Raw genomic sequence first — 15,501 nt, 5'->3', positions numbered from 1 at the left:
AGAGCTGAGTATCTTGGCAGCACCATTTTTAAACTTCAAGGCTGCAGATGGACACTGATTGGGCTGCATTGATGGGCATTTAAATGTAAGTTTTTTTTTTGGGGGGGTTTTTTTCCCTTAAACTTCCCTCCTAAAAGTTTTTTTTCCTTAAACTTCCCTCCTAAATTTGGGGTGCGTGTTATACGCCGATAAGTAAGATCGTATAGAAGGTAGGGCCCAAAGGTGATTCAAGCCCCACCGCCCTAAATCCTGCCCTCAATGTCAATGTACCCCGTGTGTGTGTTTTTTTTTAATTTTTTTTTTATGCAGGAAAAGGGGTTCCTCCACCCTTAATATGCCAGGAGGGGGAGAGAATAAAGTACCGTGGGGTTTCCCGTGCTGCATTTTCAAAGGCGTGGGGGTGTTAGAATGAATGGTAGTCTTGTGCATCTGTAAAAGGGTAATGGGCTTTGGTTGTGGGTGCAGGAATGGGTGTGATTTACATATGCATGGGGGGGGGGGGGGTTCCATTATATTGCTAAGGAGAAATGCATTTTGCCTGCAGGGTCAGAAATGCGTGAATTTATGAAAGTGTTTGCTGATCTGCTCAGATGTGAACCCCAGGATATTGTATAATCAGATTGCAGTGTGTGGGAAGTGTATGACATCTTTATTTTGCTGAACCTGGAATGTATTTAGCTGATACAAACAGAGGGGGGTCCAGTTTGTTAGGGAAGGGTCGTCCTCTTGCAGTTCTGGATCTCTGAGGCCTGCTCTATACACTCTTCACACACAGCCATTAGCCTCAAAATCCAGAACTTTCATCCTTCCTGTGCTCGGCAATTTCCGGAAAGCCTCGGCTCCGCTTCGTCCTGGAGCCGCAGTCGGGTGGGGAGGCGTGTCCACCGCCCTCTGCCTCTTCGTGCTTTTCCGGAGAAGCTGCGGAGGGTGACGTCAGCTCAGCCGGCCCCGGGTACAAGAAGGGCGAGCAGCGCGCGACGCTTCCAGACGAAGATCCGGAGACCCAGAGCAAAGAAGCTGGAGAGTGCCGAGCAAGCCCCAGAACCGGTGAGGCCGCACCCCACTGCCTGCACCGCCACCCCCCCCCTCTCCTTCCTCCCCTGTGCTGCATGCATTCCCTGCAATGACAGGACCCCCTCCTCTGTGCATTGTACTGGCCTGTCATAATGAATGGGAGGTGACCTGTGCCAGCCTTCTACTGACTGCTTATATTGCAAGACCTTTGTAATTGTGTAATAGGATTGCACTGGGCTGATATACCAGAAAATATCGCTACAAAGTGTCCCTGCGCTGATCATTTACAGGGATCCTCTACAAAGTATCACCCGCTGATTCCTTCCAAGGATCCGCTACAAAGTATCCCCCCCCACGATCCCTTCCAGGGATCCGCTACAAAGTATCCCCCCCTCCGATCCCTTCCAGGGATCCGCTACAAAGTATTCTCCCACCGATCCCTTCCAGGGATCCGCTACAATGTATCCCCCCACCGATCCCTTCCAGGGATCCACTACAAAGTATTCCCCCGCCGATCCCTTCAAGGGATCATCCGCTACAAAGTATCACCCCTCCAATCCCTTCCAGGGATCCGCTACAAATTATGCCCCGCCGATCCCTTCCAGGGATCCGCTCCAAAGTATCCCCTCCGCCGATTCCTTCCAGGGATCATCCGCTACAAAGTATCCCCCCGCCGATCCCTTCCAGGGATCCGCTGCAAAGTATCCCCCCCCCGCCGATCCCTTCCAGGGATCCGCTACAAAGTATCCCCCCTGCCGATCCCTTCCAGGGATCCGCTACAAAGTATTCCCCCGCCGATCCCTTCCAGGGATCATCCGCTACAAAGTATCACCCCTCCAATCCCTTCCAGGGATCCGCTACAAATTATGCCCCGCCGATCCCTTCCAGGGATCCGCTCCAAAGTATCCCCTCCGCCGATCCCTTTCCAGGGATCATCCGCTACAAAGTATCCCCCCCCCGCCGATCCCTTCCAGGGATCCGCTGCAAAGTATCCCCCCCCCCGCCGATCCCTTCCTGGGATCCGCTACAAAGTATCCCCCCTGCCGATCCCTTCCAGGGATCCGCTACAAAGTATCCCCCTGCTAATCTGCAAATCATCCCATCTGGTCACTCATACCTTGTATTGCATTGGCCTGTTTGCGTTTCTAGGTATAAATGCTGATCCTGACCCATACAGGGCGTCTTATTTATTTTCTCTTTAGTGGAACAATAGCCCATTGGGTGGAAATGATTAGCAGACAATGCATGTGATGGTGGATCTGCATTGTCCATACACCGTATCTGGCTTTCCTGTGTAAACAATCCTATTTTTATCCAATATCTCTTCACCGGCAGAGCATGCATTTTTAATCTGGTTACCAAGGCTCCTGACAGTGGAGGGTTAACGCTTTGCCTGCTGGTTTAGGTTTGGATGGGGGGGGGGGGGGGGGGCGGTGGCGGTTGCATTGTTCTGATGGATCTGGAATGTCATGTTGTGCTGGGCTGTGGGTGTTTGTAGGGCGTTAGCTGCAGGAATGTCATTCAGGAAAATATGAGCTGGGCTGGCTTCTGTGACAAGGACGTGTTCCCTGCACCCACCACCCATCCTGTACACTGCTGAGCGGAATATGATCAATATTAAACCACCTAGCTAAAGGCTTTTTTTTTTTTATTATTATTATTATTATTATTATTATTATGGAGAGGCGGTGGAAAATATTCTTAGCACCCCCAGAAGCTGTAGTGTTCTGCAATAAGAACATCTAGCCCAGGGTGGAGGGGAACATTCGTAAAGACCGGAGCAGACAATCTGATGCTGACCAATCAGCCTCTAGCTTCACCTGGCTCAGTTGTGCTTTGTAAAATGAAAGCTAGATGCTGATTGGTCTGTCTGCTCAAGCTGGATATACACTAGTAGATTGTCGATCAAAAATTCTTATGAAAATTTTGCAGAATTGTTATGAAAATTTGTACACAAATTTGCAGAACATTCAAAGTATTTCAAGATTGTGTTTAAACATCGATTTTTTGAATGAATGGACTTGACTGAACGAAAGCCAAATACATCGTTCGAAAATTCGTACATTTGAGACCCTTTCCACCCTGCTCTTTTGAGTTTTCTCATCACTGTCGAAAACTAACGTTGAATAAAATGTTACTAGTGCATACACAGATTAGTAAATTCCCTATTATCTGCTGTATTCAGCCAGTCAGAGGATCATGGAGTTACTTATTGCAACCAATTATATTTCATATTTTGTGACCATGACCTTCATAAGGGATCTAATAGGTTGCTGCATTTTTCAGATTTTTCTTTTCCACTGAGATCTATATGTGTTTGTGTTGCCCAAAGCTTGTTTTGTTAGTTGGTCTTTTTATAGTCTAAGGTTTACAAGGTTGCTGCAATATCTGCTGTGGCTGTCAATGGAATTAAACAGGACTACACCTAAGTCTTCATTCCAAAAACTGTCCATACGTGGATCGAATGTAAGCTGTTTCCTGGGGAATCAACTGAATCAACAAATGAATTCATAAGCAATCCTGGCGCTCACCAAACTTCAATCTGAAGATCAAAGGAGCTGGTTGGGAAATTGTCAAGCAGGCACTGGCTGTCAGAATAGCCAGCAGGTGCGACGCCTCCATCCTCACTGATTAGCATGGATGGTGGTATTGGTGTGGATTAGCATGGATGGTGGTATCGGTGTGGATTAGCATGGATGGTGGTATCGGTGTGTCTGTGGCTTGCTTAGGGGCATCCATTGATGGAGGTATCTGTGGCTAGCTTAGGAGCTTCGGTTGTTTAGTAGGTTAGGGCAAAGAGCAGTGATAAGGTGACTACAGACAAAAATGATGTTTTGCCAGTCTAGGTGCTTATGGTTAGATTGGAAAATAGTGTCCTTACTCCTTCCGTAATACCAGTAGACATCCTAGGCTGAGGGTTTTTGGGAGACGCATTGGCCGAGTTGGGTGTTTGGGTGCCATAGTTTTCCCCAAGGAGAAGCTGGCCCCTAATCACTTTTTTCTCCATAGACCAGATGTTTGCCAAATGTTAGCAGAACTGTTGCTAGAATGTTGGCTGTTGGGGGTCCCATCATCTGGGTGGTGCATGCATGGAAGACCCATCATCTGAAGTCCCATGGTAGCGTAACAAAGTGAAGCAATCTACTTCTAGCTATATTTGACATTTTCTTATTCAGAACAATTAAGATGATTGGTCAGATTGGCTTGTTGCCCTTTGTACATTAGTTTACCTTAATGAATAATTGTTGTGATTGTTAAAATCTGAGGCTTACTCAAAGGATTTATCATAAAATGTTCTATTGACATCATGTTGAGAATGTACACCATGTTGTTGGATGCATAGTTTATGTTGGAAAGTGGATATTGACCTTGATCACACCCAACCTGGAAGTGCAGTTGGGTAATAATCCGCAGAATATTCAGTATTGCCCTTTGCCTCTACGGTCACATACTACTTGGTGAGTCGGTGCCCCACCCTGTTTGCAACCGTTGCAATGCAATTTTACCATACATTTATAAGCTAACCAAAGTTCAACCTTTCTTAACATTGAGACCCACTCCATAAAGCCATTCATTAACTTTGCACTAGAGTACCATGAATGCACGCTTGTACATGTTCCTAGTTCTCAAACCTTGTTGTCAAACTGTCTAGTTTATTTAACAGGCTAGATTAGGTCTAGATGGTGGTTAGAAGTTCTGTAGGTCTGTGGAGTGATTCTGACGCAAAACTCATTTTGGCCGCTGAGCAAGACAGTCTTGGCACAGGCCTTATTTCATCCAGGAATATGATATCCATTGTGGTTGTTTTATCTCTGGTTTAGGATTTTTAAGGCTGGACATGTCTATGGAGTTCACATGGTGCCCACCAGCAGAGAGGCATTTCCCAGTCTCACTGTAAGCACTCAGATTGGATGACCTTCACCTAGGGCCACCTGAGAAAGCCTTAGTTCTACTACAAAATATTGTTGGAGGCTTGATCTACTTGAATTTATCTGTTGGGCAGTTTTACTTCTAACCTGCAAGTATTGCTTAGATGAGGTTAATGGCACCTCTGAGGGAAGGGGTTAAACTGTAGTGACAATGGAGAGCATTCTATAGATTCCAGCCATACCCTGTTATCTATGGTAAAGGCAGCTGGGCTTGTACTGCCACACGGTATGAGACTCCTACTGTTATCTAATATGTACAGTTCATAACTTGTACAACGCATTCATTTATGGTTACCAAGAACGTGAAAAAAGAGAGGCTTTATGTACTCCGTAAATGGCATGACGGCTCTGCCTGGTAATGTGCGGCCTGACAGTCAGGCTAGAAGACAAACGAGCGCACCACCGACCATACCAGCCAGACATGTAGAGATGTGGGATGTATTGTATTCGTTTACCATAAGAGAGTGTGGTACATTTTGCAGAATTTCTAGATACCTGATCTGTTGTCTACAAAAACAAAGCTTTACAGGAGCCATCAGTGGACAAACTACCCATTGTTTGGCACTCTTGGTGAAACATCTGCCCGTTTTGTGACCACTTTTTTGAAATCCTAAATCCTATATTGTGTTGTGAACTAAAATAAATTACTAGATGCCTGCTAAATACTGCCAGCATTCCCATTAAAGGCAAAGTTGATTTTCAATGAGCATATACACTATATTTTTAAGTATTGGGACTCCTGCCTTTACATGCACATGAACTTTAAAGGCAACCCAGCCTTAGTCCATAGGGTTCAATATTGGTTGGCCATCCTTTACAGCTATAACAGCTTCAACTCTTCTGGGAAGGCTGTCCACAAGGTTTAGGAGTGCCTCTAACACTGAGAATTGAGCGATCGAACACCGACCGCTTGTTTTTCACAGCTCCGTGAGCAGAGAGCTGCTGACTGTCAGTCAGCAGCTCTCTGCTCTGCCCCTCCTCCCTCACTGGATCGCTGGGCTTTGGAGGGGACGGGAGCGGCCGGCTCAGGTTCTCAGTGGCTCGCTGAGAGCCTAAGCCGGTCCAGGGATCTGGGCTGATCCCGACTCTATGATCATGACGCCTGAGCCCAGGCGACTCTCTCAGATGTCAGAGAGTGGACTTCAGCCTTCTCTCTGCTGAAAAACGCGTCGCAGGAGTGCAGAACGGACTGCACTCTTGTCGTCCACAGGAGAAGTACATCCAAATGAACTTTGACTGTACTTCTACTTTTAAGTCGTTGGCATACGAAGACATTTTGGAAAATTTCATGCTCCCAACTTTGTGGGAACAGTTTGGGGGTGGTCCCTTCCTGACCCCAACCCAAAAGAATTAGAATTGTCGCTTCGCTCTGCATATTTTTGTTCTAACTCTATGTCCATTTGGATGGTGAGTCGTGAACCTGGACTCAGTGCGCATACGCCATGTAGAGCTGACAATCAGCTGTTCACCTTCAGTGACTTTTGGCGTCTCCTTTGTCCTCCGTACTGCGCAAGCGCATATAGGGCGGACACTATCCGATGGGGGACGGTATTCGACAAGACACTGGCAGCACTCAGCCCCAGACCAGGACACTCTCATGTACTGTATACAGTACATCTCTGCAGTACATTCACAATTCTCCATGTTTTATCCCTTTTTTAAAAACCCTGCAATTAGCAAAAAAGAGTACGTGGATGGACACTGCCCAATGTTTTGAGTACACAGGGAATTGGGAGCTCACTGGATTACTGGCGGTCCAAAATTAAGACAATGTGGCGGAATGGCTATGCATTGCCGATATGTATAAAATATAACACTTTTTTTTAAAATATTTTTTTATTAATAATGTGTGTATATGTGTTTATGTATAATATATATTTCAAGGGTCGGTACATGCTTGCTATATCTATTGCTGTGCAAACTAGATGTGACTGGCTAAGACCTGTGTGGACTGGTTCTATGATTGGGGACTGAATGTAAAATGACTTTGTAAAAATTAGTGTGACCTTCACCAAATCCACGTTCATTCTATTTCCTGGGGGGGGCAAAAGCATTTCAGTGATAGAGAATGCTAATTAATTTGGATGTTGGCACTATGCCTGGTCCCCAGTGAGGTGGTCCCTTTAGAGTACAGTATAGGAGGTGGTGCGTGACGTCTGCTATTGTTATCTAGATGTATTCGCAATAATTATTTATTCTGTTTTTTAAGGGTGTCATTTGTCTGTGTTCCACCATGTTCACCCTTCGTAAAATCCGAATTCAGGTATTATCTGGTGTGTTGCAGTGATCACTCCTTACTTTTTCATGTTATCTACTATAACGTGTGTTTGCTGCTATTTATTTATTTATTTTCTCCATTTGATTTTCAGCTGATCTTTCAATATTTTATACTGTAATTTTCTCTCTTGAAGGGTGTCTGGTGGCAAACTGTATTGTGTGGTCTTGGCATGTGCTATACTCTTTATTTGCATGGTTTAGGAAATGTTCAAGATATACAAATGTCAATATCATTAATGGTGTACAGAGATGACCTGCAAAAATAAAGTGTTTTATGTGTAGATGGGATGCAAAGTGTTTTTGTATTACTTTGGAACTGCAGCAGAGGTAAAAATCAGTGGCCCGTGCACTGTGGGCGCCGCCCGGCCTCTTTCAGGACCCTGGATGCATGGATTCTGGTGGGAGGGGGTGGTACTTTTTGAAGCACCTGAGTAGGGCCAGAGGCTCTAATAGGCTTCAAAATAGGTTGGGGGTGTTGCCAGAGCTGTGAGCCCCGCGAGTGGGGGGGTGGGGGTTGGGTGGGCACAATTGGCTGCAATTAATGGGCACAATTGGCTGCAATTGATGGGAGGGTTCAGTATTTTTCAGTTTGTTTGCGCACCAGCCGCCACTGGGTTAAATACAGTACACAGAGTGAATTCCCTTTAAGGCCTTGTATGAAGACATAATTCAGACTTGCATAATTTCTGGCAGATAGAACCTATTGCTGGCTTTCTATATATCTTGGGTGTCTCCCAAATAAAAAATACAACCACATGTATAATGTCCTTCCTTAATGGATTATTCATCATTTAGAATCGGGAACCCAAATGCAAAAGACGGATTATTGTCTTGTGGGAGGGGTGGAGATGCAAACTGCTGGGAAATCTCCTGTGCGAGGGTCTGACTGATGGCAACTAGCATGTAATTCCACCTTTTGAAAGGAATTATGTAATGTGAACCTGTCAGAGCATGAGCAATTCAAACTGAGTGCATGATCATTAAATGCTTAAAGCTGAACTTCGCAATAAGAAAAATATAAATACAAGGGTGTTCCTTGAATGTTGGTGTGCGTTGTGTATTTCTCCCAGATCTGTGCAGTAATCCAGTGTGAGACTTCCCCTCTGTGTATGAGATCCTGTATTAAAGACAGATCACTGCTGCTCTCTCTCTTTGTGCAGGGTGACTGGTCTTGTCTCCGCCCCCTCCTGTAGTTTTCTGCAGGCAACTTTTAGTGGGTGGAGCCCACTGGGCCCCTCCCACAGCTCTGCTTTCTGCACACGCACAGTGATGAGATCACTGCTACTTCTATAAGGTAACAGCTGGGTTTGCAAAAGCAGTTGGTGCGCGAATAATATCCCTTGTGGCTATTGAATGTATGTAAATGAGAGTTTTTGTGCCCAGAGATCCCCTTTACCTAAAGCTCATCTCCCAGCAAATCTGCAAACAAGTAGATCTAGAGAAACAGAAGCTGGAATGGAGTTTTCTTTAAAAGTTGAGCTTGACCACTCCAGACCCCCCAGACCAGTGTTTCTCAACTCCAGGCATCAAGGCGCACCAACAGGTCATGTTTTCAGGTTTTCCATTATTTTGCACAGGTGATTTGATCAGTTTCACTGCCTTAGTAATTACCACAGCCGTTTCATCTGAGGGAAATCCTGAAAACATGACCTGTTGGGGCGCCTTGAGGACTGGAGTTGAGAAACACTGCCCTAGACCAGTGGTGGTGAACCTTGGCACCCCAGATGTTTTGGAACTACATTTCCCATGATGTCCTGCACTCTGCAGTGTAGGTGGGCATCATGGGAAATGTAGTTCTAAAACATCTGGGTTGCCAAGGTTCGCCATCTCTGCCCTAGTCTAAACAAGCATTTAACCCCTGGGCAGGGTAATGGAGGCCCACTCCAAGGGTAGACTTTGTTCCTGGAGTTCTGCTAAAGAACCAATAGGGAGGGTCCCACACTTGAACCATACAAGAAAGTAGACTTATGCTAACTTATGCTTAAGCTACCCTCTACTGATTATTTCATCCAACGCTACGTTTGATTTGTTCAGGCTTAACAGGTTTACTAATACAGCAGCATTGGCAGTCCTCTGGGAATACATTTATGTTTGAGATCTAGCAAAGCAGACGTTCTGTGAGACCAGCTTGATGTATTTGTCTTCCGTCCAGAACATAATGGTTACATTGCTTTGAGCACCACTTGCATTATAAATCATGGCATCCTCTAAATCATTAATAATAAAGATTGGAGTGGGTCTTGGTGCAGTGAAATGTGCTGTGCTGGTTCTGACGCAGCACCTGATACATTAGGAGGAGACCTTGCTATGGGACTTTTCTGCAGTACTCGGGGCGGGATTTGGATCTTCACTGCAGCAATCAGTCCACAACACATTGCTGCCAAATACTGCCCTGGTTATCAAAGGCTGAGGACCATTATATGAAACGTTTATTAGATAAGGTGTAGGAGAACTAGAAGTTCTAGCTTTGTTTCACCCATTTTTTATTTTTATTATATTTTGTAATAAAATCGAAATCCGACTTTTTCCCATGTTTGTCCTTTTTGCTCCTCTGTGTGTTTTTTTTTTTCTTTTTTTTTTTTTCTTGTATATATCTATTCTTCGTTCTACTGTTTTGCAGCAGTTGGGTAAAGGCAGAGTATACACAAATGTAAATCCACCATGTCACTCAAATAGAAGTTTATTTCAACTCTTGTAATGATAGGAGGGTTCATTCTGAAATCCTTCCTCGGTTATTCGGGAGTTGCTGGCTTTTAATTGTTAGCCTGTTTGACTTGCAGTATTTGCTTTGAATATTTTCTAGAGCATTAGATTATTCCAAATGTTATTTTTGTTTGATGCCAACTGCTAAATTAAAAAATAAATATCCAGGAAACTTTTGTAGTTTACAGAAGATGTTTTGGAAGGAAGATAACATTGTTTGATTTTCATTTTAATACACAGTCACAAGGAGCCTAAGTGACTTGTAATGCGACTTGAGCATTTAAAGCGGAGTTCTACCCTTTTTTTTTTTTTTTTTTTTTTTTTTTTTAGTTTATTAAAAGTCAGCAGCTACAAAAAGTGTAGCTGCTGACTTTTAATAAACGGACACTTACCTGTCCCACGGTCCAGCGATGTGGCCACCCGGAGGCTAGCTTCTCCCCCTCCTCTCCTTGGTACCGTCATGGTAACTGTGGGCACCCGGCTGTGAGAGCTTAGGGCTTCGCAGCTGGGCAGGCACTGCACTCTCCTATTGGCCAGCCGATCTTCTGGGACCTGAGTTGTGTCCCTGAAGATTGCTGGCAGGGAGGGGCCGCCTAGCTGGCCAAAGATGGGAAGCAGGAAGTGGGAAGGAAGTCCCACACAAAAAGGGTACACCCCCCCCCCCCCCCAATGTGGTATGTTGGGGGGAGAGGCGTGCTTAAAGCAGAAGTTCCACTTTTGAGTGGAACTCAGCTTTAAAGTCGCATGACAAGTTGCACCTGATTAACAGCAGTGGAACCGTTCTAATCAGTGCATCTCAGAAAAAGGTCCCTGCACTACCTTTGGGCTCACGACTTAAATTGGCTTCTGTGAATGAAGCTGCAAGCAAGCCGCAATGAAGTTACATGGGATGTCGTGCAACTTTGAAACTGCATAGATGTGAACTAGCACTTACACTGTAATATATTACATTTTGTACTTGGCAATAGAAGGGATTATGTAAAGTCCAATTAAACCCTCAATCGGCTTAAAAAAAAACATTTCCATTGCATCCTGCTGATTGGAGAGCTCCTGATCCATCAGGGGGCGTGTCTAAACTTGGAAAAGAAATCGCAGCTGTAGAATAAGGATCCAGTTCTGCAGCTTTGACAGGCTTCTTGTGACTGCGGCTGCTCTATAATAAAAACATTTGAAATATATTTAGCTGATTTAACTGAGGCTTCAGTTGGACTTTAAGTGGCGGTTCACAGTCACACTGCAGTGATGTCCCACATCGGATGTGATTCGCACTGCAAAGCAAATCGCATGCAATCTCTGTGCAATGTGAAAACTCAGCCATACAGATAGTCTAGCTTGATTTGCATCACATTCGGACGAAACTCACACAGGAACCCTTTTTTTTTTTTTCCGGATCACATGGGTGAACCGAGCCAATTCCACTTTTTAAACCATGTTGCATCCATTATATGGTGGCAAGCTGACCCACCAGTGGCTCCCGCTGCTTTCAATCTGCCTAGTGAGGGAGAGAACAGAGGGAGCTGGATGGAGATTGGGCTCGGGTAAGGGCGGGGCAGAGAAAAGTATTGTCGACCTGGTCCCTATGAGAACCAAGAGATGTATTTGTCCCATGTTTTTAATTGCCTGTATCCTCTGATTAAGAACTTTAAAATACTTTTTTTTTTTGGGGGGGTTGAGTCAAAATATTAGTTCTTATCAACAAATGGATCTATCTTTTTTAGCCAGATATTTCATGAAATGGCTTAGTTATAGCAACTGAAGTGTACAAACTTGCGAAACTACAAAAATTAAAAATTGCTTACTTTTTTTTTTTTTCCATAAAAAGTAACTTAAATAGTCAAATGTTATTGGATCATAATTCCTCCCCCAAAAAATGACACAAGTGTGTAAATGGTTTTATTTATTGTTCAGATACATTAAAGGGACAAAAATATAATAATTTTTATATTGATGATGGTAATCTTATGGCCCTCAAAGGGTTAATCAAAGTCCCATCACTAAAAAACAATGTTCAGACCCAGATTATACAAGGTATATATATATATATATATATATATATATATATATATATATATATATATATATATATATATATATATATATATATATATATATATATATATATGCGCACATATACATTGTTCTATTTGTTCCTGTGCAGATCAAAGGAATGCAGTTAGCTCCTGCAAATGTCAGGTAAAGCAACCTGACATTTAAAAAAATAATAATAAGCGTATGGGGTGTGTTTTTTTTGTTTTTAGTTTTTTTGTTTATTAATAAAAATTTAAAAAAAAAGTTTCTCTGCAGTCTGCTCACATACTGTGTAATAAAAACCTCTTTGCCATCTGAAGCTTCCCTCCAACCACTTTGCATATTATTTTATCCACTTTAGCCCGGACCATTTGGCTGGCCAAAGACCAGAGCACTTTTTGCGATTCGGCACTGCGTCACTTTAACTGACAATTGCTCGGTTGTGCGACATGGCTCCCAAACAAATTTGATGTGCTTTTTTTCCCCACAAATAGAGCTTTCTTTTGGTGGTATTTGATCACCTCTGTGTTTTTTTATTTTTTGCGCTATAAACAAAAAAAATAGCGACAATTTTTTAAAAAACATATTATTTTTTACCAATTTGCTGTAATATCCCCAAAATATATATAAAAAACATATATTTTTCCTCAGTTTAGGCTGATACGTATTCTTCTACATATTTTTGGTAAAAAAAAAATCGCAATAAGCGTTTATTGATTGGTTTGGGCAAAAGTTATAGCGTCTACAAAATAGGGGATAGTTTTATGGCACTGCTACATTATGGCTGACACAACGAACACTTGGTGCGATTTTGGGAGCATTCACATTTATACAGTGATCAGTGCAATTAAAAATGCATTGATTACTGTATAAATTGGACTGATAGTGGTTAACCCCATTCACTAGGTGGAACTGTAGGGGTTAAGTGTGTCCTAGGGAGTGATTCTAACTATGGGGGGAGGGGCTGTTTGTGACATGACACTGATTACCGCTCCTGATTACAGGGAGCTGTGATCAGTGTCATTAGGCAGACCGGGGAAATGCTCGTTTACATTAGCATTTCCCCGTTCTACCTCTCTGTGAGGCGATCGCGGGTATCCCTGCAAACATCGAGTCCCAGGACTGGACGGGTGGTCTGTCTATCAAAGTTCCCCGAACAAGGATGAAGGGCTGTATGTGACAGCGCGTGGCGGGCAACACTGCTATTGAAATGAAAGCTGCGATGTTTCCGGGGGTGTAATCAACCAGGAGGCGGCTCTACTCTCTCTTCTGCGCTATAGGACACCCCCGTGACGGGTGGCACCAAGGAAGAGGCGGAGCCCCACACAGGCCTGGCCCCATTTTCGGCTTCATTATCGGACATTTTTTCTCTTTCGGCAAATGGCAGAAAATGGCCTTTTTGGCAAATATGTTTCAGCAGCCGAAATTTCGGTGCATCCCTATTTACAATCACTTTAACATAGTTCATATGTATTGTACAGTAATCAGAAATCCTATGTTCAGTGTTGATCTATAATTAACTGCTTCCGGACTGCAGATATACTGCAGCAGGGTGGCCCAGCTGTGCAAAACCACATACCTGTACGTTTGCTTCTTCCGGGTCTGGGCAGCGCGCCGCCGAAGACCCAATACCACTGCGATTGGACACGGCGGGAGCCAATCAGTGGGTCCCGATGGCTGCTGGGACCCGTTGATGGTTCTGAGAGGCAGAACTGCGGTCTGCCTACGTAAACAGGGCAGACCACTGTTCTGCCAGAGCAGAAAATGGAGATCTTGTGTTTCTGCTAAGAAACATGGATCTCTGTTTTCCTCCAGTGTCAGCATTTCCCCTCCACAGTCAGAAAGCACTCCCTAGGCACTCGCTTAACCTTTTGACTGCCCCTGATGTTAACCCCTTCCCTTCCCTGCCAGTGTTATTTATACAGTGACAGTGTATTTATTTAGCATTGAGCACTCTAATGGTGTCACTTGGTGTCAGATTTGTCCACTGCAATGTCACAATCCCGCTAAAAATCGCTGACCACCTCCACCACTGCTTTAAATTGATGAAGAAATTTGTGATTTTTTTTTTTTTTTTTTTTTTTTTTTATTATTATTATTGGATGTGTTTTATAGCAGAAAGTAAAAAAAAATATTTTTTATTTCTTGTGCCATAAAACAAAAATAATTCGGAGATGATCAAATACCGCTAAAAGAAAGCTCTATTTGTGGTGGAAAAAGGACATCAATTTTATTTGGGTACAGCGGGGCAGAACCGTGCATTTGTCAGTTAAAATGATGCAGTACCGTATCGCAAAAAATGGCCTGGTAATGAAACGGGGTAAATCTTCCAGTGAAGATGCTTCTTAACCAGTGAAGTGGTTAAGAAGCAGCTTCTGACACTGCATGGAGAAGGATGGAGCACTTACGTGATATATACAGTATTTCACAAAAGTAAGTACACCCCTCCACATTTTTGTAAATATTTTATTCTATCTTTTCATGTGATAACACTGAGGAAATTACACTTTGCTACAATGTAATGTAGTGAGTGTACAGCTTGTATAACAGTGTAAATTTGCTGTCCCCTCCAAAATAACTCAACACACAGCCATTAATGTCTAAGCCGCTGGCAACAAAAGTGAGTACACCACAAATTGGGCCCAAAGTGTCAATATTTTGTGTGGCCACCATTCTTTTCCAGCACTGCCTCTTGGCCATGGAGTTCCCCAGAGCTTTACAGGTTGCCACTGGAGTCCTCTTCCACTCCTCCACGAGGACATCAGGGAGCTGGTGGATGTTAGAGACCTTGGGCTCCTAAACCTTCCATTTTGAGGATGCCCTACAGATGCTCTATAGGGTTTAGGTCTGGAGACATGCTTGGCCAGTCCATCACCTTTACCCTCAGCTTCTTTAGCAAGGCAGTGGTTGAATTGGAGGTGTATTTGGGGTCGTTATCATGTTGGAATACTGCCCTGCGGCCTGGTCTCCGAAGGGGGGGGGGGGGCATAATTGGTCTCATCAGACCACAGGACATGGTTCCAGTAATCCATGTCCTTAGCCTGCTTGTCTTCAGCAAAGTGTTTGCGGGCTTTCTTGTGCATCATCTTTTTAGAAGAGGCTTCCTTCTGGGACAACAGCCATGCAGACCAATTTGATGCAGTGCACGGCGTATGATCTGAGCACTGACAGGCTGACACCCCCACCCCCATGATGCTGAGCACGTGCACTCAACGTCTTTGGTCGACCATGGCGAGGCCTGTTCTGAGTGGAACCTGTCCTGTTAAACCGCTATATGGTCTTGGTCACCATGCTGCAGCTCAGTTTCAGGGTCTTGGTAATCTTCTTGTAGCCTAGGCCATCTTTATGAAAAGCAACAGTTCTTTTTTTCAGATCCTCAGAGATCCTCTTGTAACACTAATGAGTCACGTGACACCATTTATTATTCTCTCTCATGTGATTCCTGAGCCGTAGCTGCAAAACTGGTTTTACTTGACTAATAGACGCTCTGCGTGTCCTTCAGTTACCAGAACCCTGGGAAAATATTGTTTCCAAAATAGTCAGTGCCGAT

The 15,501-nt window shown here is 44.0% G+C and overlaps 1 protein-coding gene across 4 annotated transcripts in view; it reads left to right on the top strand.

The window, feature by feature from the left end:
- Window positions 1-892: 892 nt before the first annotated feature.
- The window catches only part of SPTAN1 (spectrin alpha, non-erythrocytic 1), a 120,607-nt gene continuing 105,998 nt past the window's right edge, over window positions 893-15,501 (top strand). For 3 of the 4 annotated variants that reach the window (XM_077478695.1, XM_077478694.1, XM_077478693.1), the window contains exon 1: window positions 917-1,047. The gene's annotated coding sequence lies outside the window, so the exon portion shown is untranslated. Of the gene's footprint in view, window positions 1,048-15,501 lie in introns of all 4 variants that reach the window. The other variant, XM_077478697.1, reaches the window with a different exon arrangement.

The sequence above is a fragment of the Lithobates pipiens genome, unplaced genomic scaffold, assembly GCF_037356315.1.
Source record: "Lithobates pipiens isolate NorthernLeopardFrog02 unplaced genomic scaffold, aLitPip1_a1.2 Scaffold_1, whole genome shotgun sequence".
Classification (NCBI taxonomy): domain Eukaryota; kingdom Metazoa; phylum Chordata; class Amphibia; order Anura; family Ranidae; genus Lithobates; species Lithobates pipiens.
This window is presented reverse-complemented; position numbering and strand designations above follow the sequence as displayed.